Source organism: Girardinichthys multiradiatus, chromosome 22, assembly GCF_021462225.1.
Source record: "Girardinichthys multiradiatus isolate DD_20200921_A chromosome 22, DD_fGirMul_XY1, whole genome shotgun sequence".
In the NCBI taxonomy this organism is placed as follows: domain Eukaryota; kingdom Metazoa; phylum Chordata; class Actinopteri; order Cyprinodontiformes; family Goodeidae; genus Girardinichthys; species Girardinichthys multiradiatus.
Window position 1 is genome coordinate 43,031,201 of NC_061814.1, and position 16,094 is coordinate 43,047,294.

General features: G+C 38.3%; 1 long non-coding RNA gene across 1 annotated transcript; it reads right to left on the bottom strand.

The window, feature by feature from the left end:
- Positions 1–220: 220 nt before the first annotated feature.
- Positions 221–2,317, bottom strand: LOC124859541. Its single transcript, XR_007036134.1, has 3 exons — positions 2,193–2,317; positions 1,547–1,719; positions 221–1,422 (listed from the first exon to the last, which is right to left on the bottom strand). It is a non-coding gene; the product is annotated as an uncharacterized LOC124859541 (long non-coding RNA).
- Between the last annotated feature and the right edge of the window lie 13,777 nt (positions 2,318–16,094).

The window sequence follows — 16,094 nt, forward strand, 5'->3', positions numbered from 1 at the left end:
ATTTGTTCATTAACTTTCTTGTCTGTACAGTTAGTAATTTGACCAATCATTTGTTTACGGGTTAAAGAAAAGCTGAATAAACTTGAGATTTCTTTGCACAATGGAAAGTTTTCAAACCAGTCTTTCTAGAACTCATTTTTGTTTTAGGGAATGGCAGAAAACACTTAGAAGATGGTTAACAGACGTGTCTTATCTTCCATATTAACTTGTACGATTCACGTTGTGTTTGTCATTGTTTTTAATTGGGTATAATGCAGAAACCAGTCCCAATAATATTCAGATTTAATGCATACAAAGGCGACAGCCAACAAGATAAAGAAACAAATGTTGCTTTCAACCATGTTTGCTTTATCAGAATAAAACAAAGAATAGGAAACTAAATATATTCATAAACAAACTATTCATGTACTATTTGTTTTATACACATTTTCACAAGTTCTTAAAACTTCTGAAAATAAAATGTTTGCGTAAACCATTCTTAAAAGCAGATGTAGCCACGGTTAAATAATTAGTTAAATAAATCTATTGTAAAGGTTTTGAAACAACTGTAGTTTTTCTAAACTTTTTTATGAAAGTTTTTTTTTAAAGAACTGCAGTTGACAAAAATAATAAACATGTTTTAACAAATACACAACATACATGTTCTAAACTGTACACATGATGAATACTGTACAAACACGAGCACAACCCCTTATTAGGAAATCTATACAAACATATTTTTCATTTCATCCTTCCAAAGGTAAAAGGTTGATTTTGTCATAAAAAAAAACAAAATTTTTCACATGCAGGTTGCATTTTGAAGTATTAGATGCTGTATTGCTTCTTTGCATGGATTAAATGTTTATGTCTGATGTGTTTAATGATTTTATATTTCAAGGGTTATTTTCTGCTTCTGTCTGCCTGTGAGAAGCTGACCAGGTAGATGTTGTTGTAATGCTGGTTGTCTGTGGCTCCACATCCTTAGTGTTTCTGCAAGAACACAGAAAAGCCAGCAGTTTGTCAAAGACCCATTTCTTGATAAGAATGTACAGAAGTAAGTCTGTCAGAGGACTTATCTGAGTTACGATGTAAGACAAAATGAGAAGGTTTGTGTATCTGGTATAGTGACAACTCCGGCACCACTTTGAGAATACCTTTCTAATAATATAGGGCACGAATGTCAGAGTGTAAGTGAACACCACCACAGTCCCAACTGCAACAATTTGTCGTTTTTCATCTGATGGGACATTATGGGATGTAGACAGTGCTTTAAGGGTCTGAACAAGGAAGAATATGAACAGGGGCAGGGGAACGGCTGCCAGCCAGCCTCCATCATTGAAACCAATATAAATAGAAAGGATCCAGCTGACAGCGCTGGCTGATGCCGAAACCTTGAGTCTTCGGCTGAATCTGTACCAAAACGGCCAGGCAATAAGGAAATACCTGTAATTCAAAAGCAAACAACAATGAAGAAGTGCAGTTTTAGGGATATGAGAAGAAATCTAAGCAAAATAAATCTAATTGTCTGACTGTGACATATAGGTCAAATAAAATAAAATAAAATTACCTTTGCATGGCAATAAAAGTCATGAAAAAAACACTGGCTATCGCACCCCAGTACTCGAAAAACCAAACATAATGTGTTAAGCATGCCACTTTCGCAATCATACAGAAAATCTGAAGGCTGTCTGCGAGGAGAAGGTTGATGATGAAGACTGGAACGACTTGATCACTTCGCATCTGGAGATAATGAGGGTAAATTAAAGTAGAAACAAAGTAAAATAAAAACCAGTAAAACAGCTGACAAATATGGGTTTGTCAATTCATGATTTTTTTCCCTCAACATCATTGTTAGTTTTATACTTCTATGTTAAAACACTTTAGAAAAGTCCCTTTTACATTCTACTATAACTGTGTCAAAGCAATCACTATAAAGATGATGTTTGGATGGAAGAACCTGACGAATCTACAGCTGCCCTCAGATAAAAAGAAAAACATCTGCATTTTTCATAGATCTCTAGGCTGAAATCAGGCTAAAGTCAGCTAAAAAGCAAAAATGTTGCATACCTAATCTCAGGCACCTAATACACATCTAATATACATTTCATTTCGGATATACACATTTTCTCCGAGGGTTTCACCTAGAATAGGCTCTCCAACATTTCTGTTAAAATAAAAGCATGCCATATATTTTTCTTTGTTATTGTACACACCTGAGAACAGAGACAGTAGATGGCCTGGGGTGCCAAAGAAGTCCAGATGCAGATGATTATCAAGGTGTATATTCGTATATATAATGTATACTGACATTGCGAGCAGATCGTGTCCTCATATGGACTGGAATAGCAGGAATTAATTTTAGGTGTGGTTGTGGTGTGGTTGTGGTTAAAGCTGGTATTTGTAAGGTTTTGAGTGGACGGTGTATTGTTGTAGACGTGATCCATCTTTACAATGGAACCTGTCAAACAGAGTCAATTATGAAGAGCAGAGATTAAGCAACGCAATGCAACATGAAACTTCAAGCATCCTGAATTTCCTTTATTTTTAAAAGTATAAATCTGACTTAAAAACATTAAGGAATAACTACATAAACTACATTTTATAAGATACTCGAGCATCTAGAGCATACATTTTCCATTAAAAATTAGTTTTTCTTATTTTTCCAAAGATTTGTGACTTGTCAACATACCTTCTGGTTAATTCCAGCCTCACTTGTTTATGATTTTCTTTCACCAATGGCTTTCCTTTCCTTTGTTCTTTCTCCGATCCACCTTAGCTTATATAGACTGAACAATCTAACCATGATGTACCTTAACCTTGAAGTTCACATCTAATCTCTTTGGAAAGTGTTCTGGGCTCTGGTTACTGATTGCATCATGTATCTTTTAAAGTTCGAATCACTTTACTTATAGTTCTTCTGAACCTTCTCTGGTGCATGTCCAGTGTGGTACACATGATTATACAAAATAGGACAGTGACTTATTTCCACCCTTAAAATATGCAGACTGATTACAAGATCGGATAAACCTTAAATAGAGATAACATGATATTCCCTAGTTTACCATGCAGAAGTCATTTCTAGTCAGGGGGTAATCTTTTTAGATGCAGCATAATTTTTTTTCAAGGTCAGTGTCAGCAATTACTTTTTGAAAAGTATTCTGTAGAACCACAATTCTACAGCCATGTCTGATATTTCTGAGGTGATTTTCAGTTTAATATCATTAATATTGATGTTGTCCATTTCAATTTAAATTCTCATGTATTGTTTGTCATAATCTTTGGGTTTTGTTTTTGGTATTTATTACTCTTTGCGTTCCTTATTGAGTTAATTCCTTAGTTTTAAGATCACTTGTCCTCTTGTTCAGTACTTATACTTATTCTCTGCTCTAAGTTGTAGTCTTTAGTTATTGTTTTTCTTTGTAGATTGTAGTTCCAGTTTTATTTTGAAACCTCTTTCCTTGATCTCTTTGTTCTAATTTTCCTGTTTCTGAAATTCTTTGTCACGTTTTGGTTTGAATCATGATTAATCCTAATGTTATGCCGTGCTCCGTTTCTGGTTTCTACATATTTCTGGTTCTTGTGTCTTTGCTTCCTTGGTTCTCTTGGTACTCCTGCTGTTCCCCTCACCGAAGATATTCATTCTGCTAATTAGACTCATCTGTGTTCACTCTAGTAATCACACTCCCCAGTATTTATTTAAGTCTCAGTTTCTTATTTATGGGTTTTATTTCGTTTCATTTTTTTTGCCATTTCCTTACATAATTAAAACTAGATTCCTGAAAACTGTGACACAAAAATAAAGTTTAGAAAAAGCCCACTGTCTAAAACATGTAAGTTGTCTGCACGTTATTTCAGAAAGGGAGTTCTAGTGTATCCAGTTGCAGAATTTGTGGTTGAAAAAGAAAGTTCAGAAAGGGAACCGTTTTCAGCAACAAAAACCCTCTAATTAGTAGCAGTTCAGTTTAAGAGATGGTGATGCAGTGAGTATATCCAGACAATCTAAACAGTTATAGTATTCATTACATGTTGAATAACAGTAACAATTAACAGTGCTTAATCCATATTTTCAGTCATTTCTAAAAAAACACAAATTAACAAATTTTTTAAGCATGCATGTCATGCTTAAAATGTGTGATATTAGATATTTTTTACCTTTAGAAGTTCAATCATTAAACATAAATGAGTTCCTTAAAGCTGCATTGGAGCTCCACTTATAGGTAATATAAGACATAAAATGTTTGCTGAATGACAAATATATTCTGGTCACACCTGCTGTGGGTTTGTCCAAAGGGGTGTTGCTTCTTAGTTTAAGGCGTCCCTCCTGATCCTCCTTTCCAGGTAGCCGTAATTTTAGAATCATATAAATGAAAAAATAACTGTGATGTTAATAAAACATGAGGCAAGCTTTACTGTATATAGCTTGTTTTTTTAAGAATAAAATAAAAAACATCTATACCTTGACATTATCAGCTTCCTGTCTTTGATGTAAACAACAGTGGAAAAATGTTATGTCATTGTTATCAGCAAACATCACTGCAGTGTTCAGCAGCACCTAAGTGTCATGGGAGAATCAACACACACAGAAGACAAAATCTGCTTTTATCATGAAATTTTAATTTTTTATTTGATAATGAAATCAAAATGAACCGTTACAGTTGAATACGGAACCAATGAGGAGTAGTAATGCTGACAGTAACAGTAAATGCTGAATAAACATTACAATCAATGTCAATTTCACATTAGGTTGACATCCAAATAATAAAAGTTGCCTTGTGAGGCCTGCAAACCCCAACTGAGGAAGCTTGTCTTATGTGCAGATGAAGCTCCTTCCAGAGCTTTTCTGATTTATGAATCACCAGCAGCATCTTGTCAGCTGACCTCAGGGAACCAGATGGAGTGTGCGGGCAAAACAGGTTGGACAAATATGATGATACAAGGGTATAAAAGACTTAATAACAAATAGGAGTATGATTTTGTATGTTTGTCTGAACAGATTCTTTAATAGGTTCATTAAGAACTTACAAAAAGGACAACTTTGAAATCAGCTGTCTTCTGAAGGCAATTGGCTGTAAAGTGTTTTATTTAGAGATATTAATATACAAGGAGTGGAATACATGCACTCAACACTATTCAGGTATTTGGAAATCATGTATCATTTTCCTCAAACTTCACGTTTAAAAATTATGTCCTCTTGTCCAGGCACGTCCCACCGGGAGGAGGCCCAGTGGACGGCCCAGGACACGCTGGAGGGACTATGTCTCTTGGCTGGCCTGGGAACGCCTTGGGCTCCCCCCAGAAGGAGCTGGAGGAGGCGTCCAGAAGAGGGACGTCTTTGTGTATCTACTGAGTCTGCTGCCCCCGCAATCCGGTCCCGGATGAAGCGAAAGACGAGTACAAGTCCTTTTGGTGTATTACGATAAAGTCTAATATACAGTGAAGTTTGGTTTGTAGATGCAATGTGATCAAATGTGATGAAGGCTTTTGAAAGGCACTTTTTTAATTTACTTTTGTCCGTCTTTCTCAAATGTGTTTGTTTTTTAATTAAAAGTATGATCACAGTTAAAGTTTTTGAATAAGCGAAAATTTGCTACTAGTTTTATTCCAGTATGTTTTTAAATGTCAAATTTCTTTTACGTGACATCAGACAATATGAAAATAATGCTATGTGTATTTTCTGTGTTCATTTGCATGATTCATATTTAGGTTTTTATCAGGTCCCATGCTAAACATTTTGGTTTTAAAGAATATTCAAATTTAATTAATGAAAATCTTTGTTGTAGACAGTAGATTACATGATATAAATGAGAATAATACATTTATTTTGAGGAACAAAGGTTGCCTCAGGTTCTGCTGATTATATCAGAACACCTGCAGAAACTGAAGGCCAGGCATTATGCTTTATGTTTGACTGTATTATGTAAATCATTTCAGTTTAAACAAAGAACAGGCTATAGGTAAAGAGAAGGAAATATTAGTTCTGAAACACTGATTATAGCTGCCCCCTTGACATTTTAAAGACTAAAGACTAAGAAAATACAAAAAATATGTCAACATTGTGCCATAAAACAACTGAAAGCTTCTCGTCAAGAAGACCATCTGAAAGTTTAGAGAGCTTTAATTACTAACTGCAACATCAGTTACCAGGTGAGTAATTTAAAATTTTGAGCACTCAACAGAATTGTAATTTAAATGGAGGAGACCTATTAGACCTGGGATGTCAAACTGCAGTCCTGAGAGGTTAAAATAAATGTTTGAGTCCCCAAGGAGGTATTCATAGGCATGACTTGGCCGACTCTTTGAAAAGGCCAAGCTAAACAAAAAAGATCACAAAAACATTATTTGTTGTCAGTCTAGTATTTTTTTGTAACAGAATAAATACATTTTGAACTGAACAAAGAACTTCAACTGGATGCAAAAAATCAGTAAGAGGTGGATATAAAAAGAGCCTCTTAGCCCAAAGAGTTTGTGGACTAAGGCCGGAGTTTTGCTGAACCAGAAGAAGGGAAGATTGGGAATTAAAAGCTGTCATGGATGCCTACTATGTGTATACAGCCACCAACAGGGTGGTCCTTGTTTTCAGCCTGACTCAAAGTGTAAAAAATGTTGAAGCCTGTTGAAACAAGGTTCTACATGCACCTGTCAGTTCATGCTTCCAGTCCTTCATTACTTTCACGAAGGGACTAGTTCCATGACATCTCTGCAGTATGTGATTCTTCTTAAAATATGTACACCTTTGGTGACATATTTAAGCTGCTGTCAGACTGTTTCCTATCTTGGCCTTTTTGGGAGAATGTTGAACAACCAAAGGTGGGTTCCGATGTGAGGAAATAAAGGGGACTTTGAGGAATATCATGTTCTGCCATGTCTTTGAAGTATGTGTATTGCTTTTAATGTGCAGCTGTTTTGAATAGTTTGTGTATACTGAGATCCATGTTTAACTTCCTGATCCACATGGAGAATTCAGTCATGCTAGGAAGGAGTGGAGCTGTAGAGGATGAGGAGGTGAGTGTTTCCAAAAAGATCTGTCTGAGGAGGGTACGACATGATTGATCCAGTCATCGACAACATTCAACCTCAGAGGCGCAAAGGAGTATTCAACTCCAAGGTAAAATCCGAACATGAGAAGATAGACATGAGCACACGAAGAAAAATAACAGGAATGTTAAGTCAAAGGGCTTGATTCTACCACACTGGCTGATTATCGTGTGGATAATAGTCATCCAGCAGCTCCTTTTATCCTCAGCCAGCTATGCTCACTAGAGGACAGCCTCACACAAACATGCCAGAATCATGACAGATCAACAAAGAGGAATTCACTGTTTGACTGGATCATGACCAGGGATGTTACTTTTCTGTGACGTCACCCTATTGTTTTGCATATTTAATGAATTAATTAATTAATACTATATTTGGAAAAATTTTTAATACATATTACAAGGTTCTGGGTTTAGTCTCTTGATGAAGGCAGGCAACATAATTTTTCACTTGGGATCTGTAAGCTTTACCTCAGTTGTCCCTGACCTGTGTGTCCAATAACGGTTCCACTGAACCCCATCACAGAAATATCAAAGAGAACACAGTCAGAAAAAAGCAGCACTCACATGGGAAACCATTTCAAACATGTTTTTCTCTCAGACCTTTGGTTAAACATGTGGTCCACCCCCACCCAACTGTGACTAGGCTGATAAAATGCAGTTTCTATCAGGATACCGTTCTGTTTTCCAGCTGCAGGAATGAAATCGCTACAGAGTTCAAATGAAATGATGACATTCTGTATAATTTCTAACAGGTTCAGATAATTATTTTTAAATTAAGCAACTAAATTTAAAATGGTAATTTTGATACCACTAAACAACACAGCATTCTTAACCAACCCCTTGATGCAAACCCAACAAGCTGGCCTTCATTCCTCCATTTAAGTACCCCTGTCTGTCCTACAGTTTAACTATGGTTTCCTGCAGAGTTTTCCTTTCCGCAGCAGCAGAGACACATAAGCAGCCAGTCAATGAGGGCCTCAAGAGAAACAAGGTAAAAATTATTCATATATCATTTCAGGGGGGGGATTGTCAGAGTAAGCTTTATTACAACAAATATTCCCATAAGTCTGTGTTTCTCTGCATCAGACAGCAGGCAAGTATTTAGCAGCACCAACCAAACACATTAAGAAACCTGGAGCAGAGAGGAGGGCTAAAATCACAAGCAGATAGAACAGATTTAAGATTAAGACATTAGTGTCAAGTAAAATACTAAACAACCATACTGAAACGCAGATCATCACTAAACCTTTGGTTTGTCTGATGAAGTGCAGCTGTGGCCAGGAGATTAGAAAAAACCTGAAACGCAAGACAGAAAAACAACTTCAAGACCACAGCACAGATATTTGTAAAACTGGCTTTAAAACCAGATTTTTGGCCAGATTCATGTCCTTCCCCTTCAGGGCTTGAACGTCCTGGAGATAGGATTAGATATTTCACACTCCAAAACCGAGGCCAAGACTGAGCAAAACTGATATGGATGGAGGACGAGGGAGGGTAGGAAATTATAAGAGCCTAGCAGGCAAAGAAGGGGAAGGACATGAATCTGGCCAAAGTCAAGGGAAAGGAAACATAACAAATTATTGATTAAGAGCTAAGCTGAGCCTAACGAGTGAAGGAGAAAGATGAAGCAGACTGGCTGGAGAGGGAATGAAATAAATTGCTAAGGCTGGAACGCGCCTGATGAGGCGTGGATGGGACATGATAAACCTGACTAAGCCTGGCGGATGCGAATGTGGGCGAGCCCAACAGGCGAATGGAGAAAATAAGTGATAGCTGACGAGCAGAAGGATGGAAACTTGGTAAATCTGACTATGCAAGCAGAGAGAAGGACTTGGTTGTGCCTGACGAACAAGTAGAGGAAGGAAGGATAAGTTGAAACTAAAAAGGCCAACCATCACTTGTTAATGCAAAACCTCTACTAAGAGCTGATATATCGTTAAACAGAGCACCGAATGGAAGTTTAGGCGGACATAAGCAAAGAATGCTGAAGTCGACCAGTGGCTGAGTTGTTGTAGCGAAGCTGTGGAAACTCCTTGGGCAGCTGCTGAAGTGGCTGCCCCAATTCTGAATGAGTGACATGAGAACTGACTAGGGGAGAGGTTGCATAGAACAAAAGTTGCCTCACAAATTGAGAAATCAGGAGGCAATCATGGGAACTCCTCCTGAAGCAAGGAAAGAGGCATTAAGGGTGAGCTGATATGTAACGTTAGAGGATAAAAGAGAACATGGCTTGGAAGGAGAAACACAGCCATTAAGGCGAGCTATGAAAATGAAACATCTACCTTCAACCTTAAATGTGATTGAAGACAAGTTTGAAAGGGACTGAATAGAACTTGAGGTCTGAAAGCTGACGTTCTAGCTGATGTGAATGAATTAGAAGGAGTAGTAAATTACTTAGTCTAAGTAAGCCATAAAGGCAAGGAGGAAGGCGCTGGAGAGAAGAGATTCAGAATAAGTAAAAAAATAAAATAAAAATGATCGGAGCGAAGGATCGAGAGTCCTACAGCCTGGAGTCAGGCAGTGAAATGCAATGATTTGAAATGTCTTGAGAAGAAGTTAAATGGCGTGAAGAGAGAAAAGCTCGGTGTGGGCTCAGAAAGAAGATCCTTGATAAAATTGATGCCTGTTAATAGGCTGCAAATGTAGGGGAGCTGGAAATGACAATGACAAAACACTGAAATAATAAAAGCTAGAACTGACTAAATGAGAAGCGGGTACAATGGTGAGTAAAGGGAGAGCAACATTTACAAAGGTTTGTCGGGCAAAGAAATGGGTTTTGAAGTGGAAGGAGCTGGACCTAAGATACAACGATGTGAAACTGATAGCGATGGAGAGAGTAATAATCGGAGAAGGGTGAAAGTAGCTGATGAACAGAGACGGTAAAATACCTGGAAATTAGAACGAGACAAGCATTAGTGGCTGAATTGAATAACCTGGAACATGACAGGCCTGCCTGGATACGATGGAGGAAAGAGCTACGTCTGTGTTATTGACTGACATGAAATGTTCATAAGTTCATATTCTGCTGCGGCAATAATGCAGTTAATTCTTGTATGTGAAAACACTAGTTCAGAAAGGTGCTGAAAATCGATTGACGCAGCTGAACAGCAGCGCCGACTTGATCTGGCGAGAGAAAGTGTGCACCGCGTTATGATGTATTGAAACAGTAAATGATCCGTAGCGCCTGGATGATAAGGGAACAAGGTTGGTAGAAATGTTCGAATATTTAAATGAATAATAGATATTCTACGGAGCAAAAGTTGATGTTATAACTAGTTTCATTTTTTTTTTTTAAGCTAAGTAAAGTCGCAGACAATAGAAATATTATATATGGCATTGACTTTATGCTACAGAGAAAATAAAGAAGGCAGAATTTACAAGTTTAATATGCGTGGTAAATAGGGTAAAAGTACTCAAAGGAAAAAGGGAAAAAGTTAAAGCAGCATAGTGTTAGAAATACGAAGGTAATAGGTTCTGTATATTCTTAGCTATAATGATGAGTTCACGTGCAAGTTTTGACAACAAAGGATTTTGAATCATCCGTTCGAGAGGCTGCCTTTTGGACCAGTACTAGAGACCGAAAACTGGAGCAAGCCAGTCGGGAGAACAACATCGCCGTAAAAGAAAGAAATACCATCCAGATCGAGAGAAAACTGGGGCGGGAAGCCAGCAGCTTGAGTTGCTGGGCAGGAGTGCTGGGAGAAAGGAAGACAAGAACAGAGAATGCTCTGATAGCTAACGAGCCGCTGGAATCAGATGTGGTTTGCGTCATGATATAACTTTCATTGACGAGAATGAACGGTTTAGCAGACTCCTGATTGCGTGAAAGAGGATGCCGCTTGACATAGAAGGAATGTGATATAGTAGAAAAATCGGGAAGCCGTGTTTGAAATGAATGTCGATGATGAGGGACTGATGAGATCGAGCTTATTCAGGGTTAAGAGAAGACGTCTGAAATGCTTAAAGGCAACACGAGCTCGCCGAAAGGAAGATTGTTAGAAGCGGAGATGAGATTATCCAAACTTAACAGTACAGCCATCAGGGGAAGTGACACAGTGGTCGACCTCAGGAGATGGTAACAATGAGAGAAACCAGATTAATGAGCTGCTCTTGAAAGATTTGGAGCAGAGCCTGAGTGAGATGATAGAATGCGTGGGAGTATATGATCTACCTGAATGTGAAAGAGGAGTGGAAACGCAGCAACCTGAATTGCATATGAATGAGGAATAGTTGAGAAAAGAGAATGGAGGGGTACATCTCATCTTTAAAAATGAGCTAGGATGAGCGTTGCAATGGTAATGACAGTGGGAGGAGCCAAGGAACGGGTTGAGCGTCGGCAGAGCGGAGACAAGGAAGTGCTGACGTGGCAGAGATGGAACCGAACTTCTGAAGAAGCTGAGTAATGGATGATAGTTTGAGCGCTGGAGAGAGTCCATGAACGGAATGAATTAAGCAGGGAGGATTGAGGGACAACCTCAATAGAAGAAGACGAGGAAGCCTGGGTTGCCGAATGATCGCTCGAAACAGCAGCTGCTGCCGGGGACGACCGGGTGAAGTGGTAGCAGGATCTGGGTTACAGGCAGGAGTATCTCGTAGATGTTTAGAAGGAGAATCGAAGCTCGACTTACAGCAGAGAGATCCATGGATGGAAGACCTTAAATGTGGAGCCTTGAAGGATCATTGGCTGAGGATTATTGCAGACTTGAAGCTGATTGGTTGGTGTGTAGACGCACGGAGAAGCCATTGGGTGAAGCTGGAGGAGGGCTGAGTCTCCCAGATTGAATTTCCGTCTTTACTCCATTTCACTTGGGGATGTCATCTCTGAGCAGAAGTCTCAAAAAGAGCCCTTGGGTTTAAAAACAAATAGTGGGTTGTTGTTACTGTCAGCATCTGTGCCATGTCTGTTTGTTTGGTGCTGTTTACTGTGCTTAGCCTCTAGATGGCATGGAACCTGGAGGAGAGGTGACAGGTGTTCGCTATCCCCCTGATTATCTGCTGAGGAGTATTTAAGGAGGAGGCTGCCAGCAACTCACTGCCAGAGTGTTTCTCTTAGTGGTACGGCTCAAGCCACATTACCTTTGCCTTGACCTTGCCTTGTACTTTGGTAATTTTGTATTTGTTACCTTGCAGGTTTACCTGAACCAGACTTTGCCTTCTGCATTGAACCCTGCCTGGATTACCATCTTCTGGAAAGAAGCTCTCCAGCTCCATGAACAAAGACTCAAGCCTCTTATTGCTTCGTTGAATCACACTGGCTGGCAGCCTCCTGATTCCTTCGTTCCTTGGATCTCCTTCTGCGAACCCTGTCCACCCTCCTTCATCCACTGCACCAACTTCAGAGACTCTTGGACCTACTAAACATCCTGGCACACCAGTATTCACCATCTCCAGTCTCACAGGTAAACAACCCCTTGGTCTCTCCACCACCTCTGGCAGATCTCTCCATCAATCCAGTAAGGCAGAATTATTATTTAAGAGTTTAGATCCAGAGTTATCCCTTGCTTACCATTCTGTTTATTTTACAGTTGGTATCCCGGTTCCAGTTCCCTGCATATTTCATTACACTGTAAATAAACTCATTACCGTAAAACTCTATCTCCTGAATTGCTTTCTGCATGTGGGTCAAATCTGTTCGAAACAATATGACAGTTACTGAGTATTTCAGCAGTATAATGATCAAAAACATTTGGCCAGATAAACAGAAATGGGTCACTGTATGCATTATTAAGTTTTCTTCATGCAACAACACACTGTGAGGATGAGATTTATTTAGCAACAATTTACAAAGATTATAAAGGTTGCATACACAACCACATACACAAAATAATATAGTGAAACACACATGAAGAGTCTAGCATTCTGTTTCAAATGTAAGTGGAATTAAAAAAATTACCAGCATTGTAATGGCAGTAATAAAAAAAATCAATACTCATTCACAGCTTCCAATAAATTTAAGAGGAAACATATGTACAAGTTCCTGATAATTTAAATCAATCTATTAACTGAACATCATCTATGTGAGCATTTCTATAAAAGCAGGATTTTTGGAACAAACAGGTATGTGCTAAAACAATGGCAAAGCTAAAATACATCAGTATCGACATCAGAGGAGCAACGGTTGCTGCTCATCAATATGGTAAGTTAGAAAGCCTTTTCAAAACATTTGAAGCCCATTATTCTATTAACAAAAAAAATATTCACAAGTAAAAACATCTTCCTAGGCATCGACATCCCAAGAAAATTACCACATGGTTAGACTTTCAATAGGGAAGGATAAACCCAAGACCCTTATGTCAGATTCGACAAGTCTCAGTAACATGTTAAATGTTAAAGAATTGGCAGGGCAATTTAAAAGAAACTGAATGACAGTGGCTTCAGGGGTTGAGGAAGGAAGGTTTCTCTCTCAAAAAATATGGAAGCACTCTGTAGGTTTGCACAATTTCACCTAAATAAACATCAAGGCCTCTAGAACAATGTCTTTAGACAAATTAGACCAAAGTAGAGATGTCTGATCAGCACCAGGTGTGCAGAAAACCAGACACAGTATATATCAACACAAACACTTCATTGCAACGGTCAAGCAATTGTGGAGGAGGACTGATGATTTAGACTTCGGTTGCAGCCTTTGGACACGGTTACCCTGCAGTCATTGAGTTGAAAAAAACCTGAAGTATTCTAGAGTGAAATGTGAGGCTATCTGTCCAGCAGCCAAACCTTCGCCTGAACTGCCTAATCCACAGGACAATTATCCCAAACACAGCAGCAAATCTAAAACAGAATAACTGGAAAAGAAAACAGTCAAGGTCTTGGAATGGTCTAGCTAAAGTCTGGACCTCATACTGACTGAAATGCTTTGTATTGACCTTATGAACAGTGTAAAGAAAGAAATGTCTGCAAACCGTAATAAACTGGACCATTTTGGTCCCAAAGAATGGGTGAAAATCCCCCCACAGTGATGTGAGACACTGATTAGATATGTTGATTAGTAGGAGTGAGTGGTTCTACAAGCTGTTTAATCGCAGGGTGTACTTAGTTTGTAAGCTCAATATGTTATGATTTGGGTTTGTTTGGTTTTTTGGTTTCGGGTTTTTTTCTTTATGTTTTTCACAGTTAAGGTTTTGAATCATTCTTCTGTTTATTATTATTATTATTCTTGTTAGATTTTTGAATCACGTTTCGGTTTGTTTTTCAGGTCATGCTTTAGTTTTGTCATCTTGTTCATGTTTGGTCAAGTTTGGTTATCGGATCTGTCTTTTGTTTCATGTTTTTCTAGTTTCTGTTAGTTTGTGTTCAAGAGTCTCTGTTTTGCTCCAGCCACGTTTTGTTCTTCTGTCAATTAAGTTTATTTGGATCACCTGCAGCTATTAATCTGTCTTCTTGTTTCACCTGGTCACACCATATATACACACACATGTTCAGTTATTTGTCGCGGAAACATTTCAAATCATGCTCATGTCTAGCTCTCAGATCATGCTCATTTCTTGTTTTGTTCCTGCCTCTTCTGAGAGTGAGTTTTTGTTTTTTTTATTAAATCGTTTTGCACTTACCGTCATGCTGCCTGCTTGTCTGCATTCCGGGGTCCTCTATCTCGCAAGCCCTAACACAATATCTACATATAAAGCTGCAAATCTCATATCTAATGAGCTTAGAGCACAGACATAATGTAGGTATGTTATGCACATTATGGTGTTAGACCAGCAAACACAACTCTTCTATAAATGCAGGTTAATGCACTGTTATTGCTTTTTAGTTCTTAATTTGAAAGATGGCTGTTTGTTGTACTCCTTTAATCCAACTATCCTGGAAACTAGTCAGTAATAGAAACGGTTGAATTCCCAGACATATCCGGGCTGGAAACAGCTCATATTTGATTTGAATTTATATGAATTTGTTGACATTAAACTTTTTGTTTTCATTAATCAGGAAATGCAAGCGCTAACGTCTCAGTCTCAGATCTAAAAACTTTAAAACAGATCTACATATTGTGTCAAAGAGACTGATGACTTTTACCTGACATTTAGTGATTAAATGTTTTTTTTTTCTTTTGTATTTTATCTTATACATTGCTTTGTCTTATCTTTTATCTGTGTTTATGAACGTGTCTGTCTAAACTACAATCTGCTGCCATCATCTACAGCAGAGGTATTCATCCTGCAGCAGCAGAGACACATCAGCACTGTCATGGAGTGACATTTTGGACTTGTTGGTTTATTTTGTAATTTTGATTCTCCTTATGGCTCTTTGTTTATTTCTTAGGTTATTGTTTCTATGTTCCCCTCTAGTTTCTCTGTTTACTTTAGTTCATAGTTATTCTAGTTCTTTATTTCCTCCTCTGATTTATTCTCTTACTTAGTTTGTGTTTTCTTTTTCAGTCCTTTCACCCATCCACAGCCGGATGATTGTGGCATACAGCTCATGAAAACCCAAAATACCTATCTCACAAAATTAGCATATCATTAAAAGGGTCTCTAAACGAGCTATGAACCTAATCATCTGAATCAACGAGTTAACTCTAAACACCTGCAAAAGATTCCTGAGGACTTTTGTTGTTTGTTGTCGTACAATTTATTTAGTTCAGCTGTTTTTATTATTACAACACTACAGTTCTTACAATAGCTAATCTCATGTTGGATGCTTTCAGAGAAAATAGCTGAATTAACTAATTTCTTAAAAAAAACATATAAAATAACTAATTCTTTGTCTCTCTTCTTTTTGTGATATTATAAGTATTGAAGGTTGTTTAAACCTGACATTAATTTGGTCCTTCGAGCCGGATTCCAACTACACCTGAGGGTTCCAGTGGGTCGGTAGACTCCAGTAAAGACCGTGCGCACGGCTGTCTTCAACAGACACACAGACCCTTTCCGGGACTGGATTTCGGCCCGCCCGCTAGGATCTGACGGCTGACAGAACTCTGAGAGAGAGGAGAGGACAAAGTGGTGAGTGAATCTGGATTTAAAAAAGTGTGACGAATGACTGGGGGTCATTGCGTGAAATAAACAAACCCTGTGAATCCTAGGCTCTAACAGGTAACAGCAGTGCGCCAGAGTCCTGCTTAAAGTATTAAGGAAAATAATG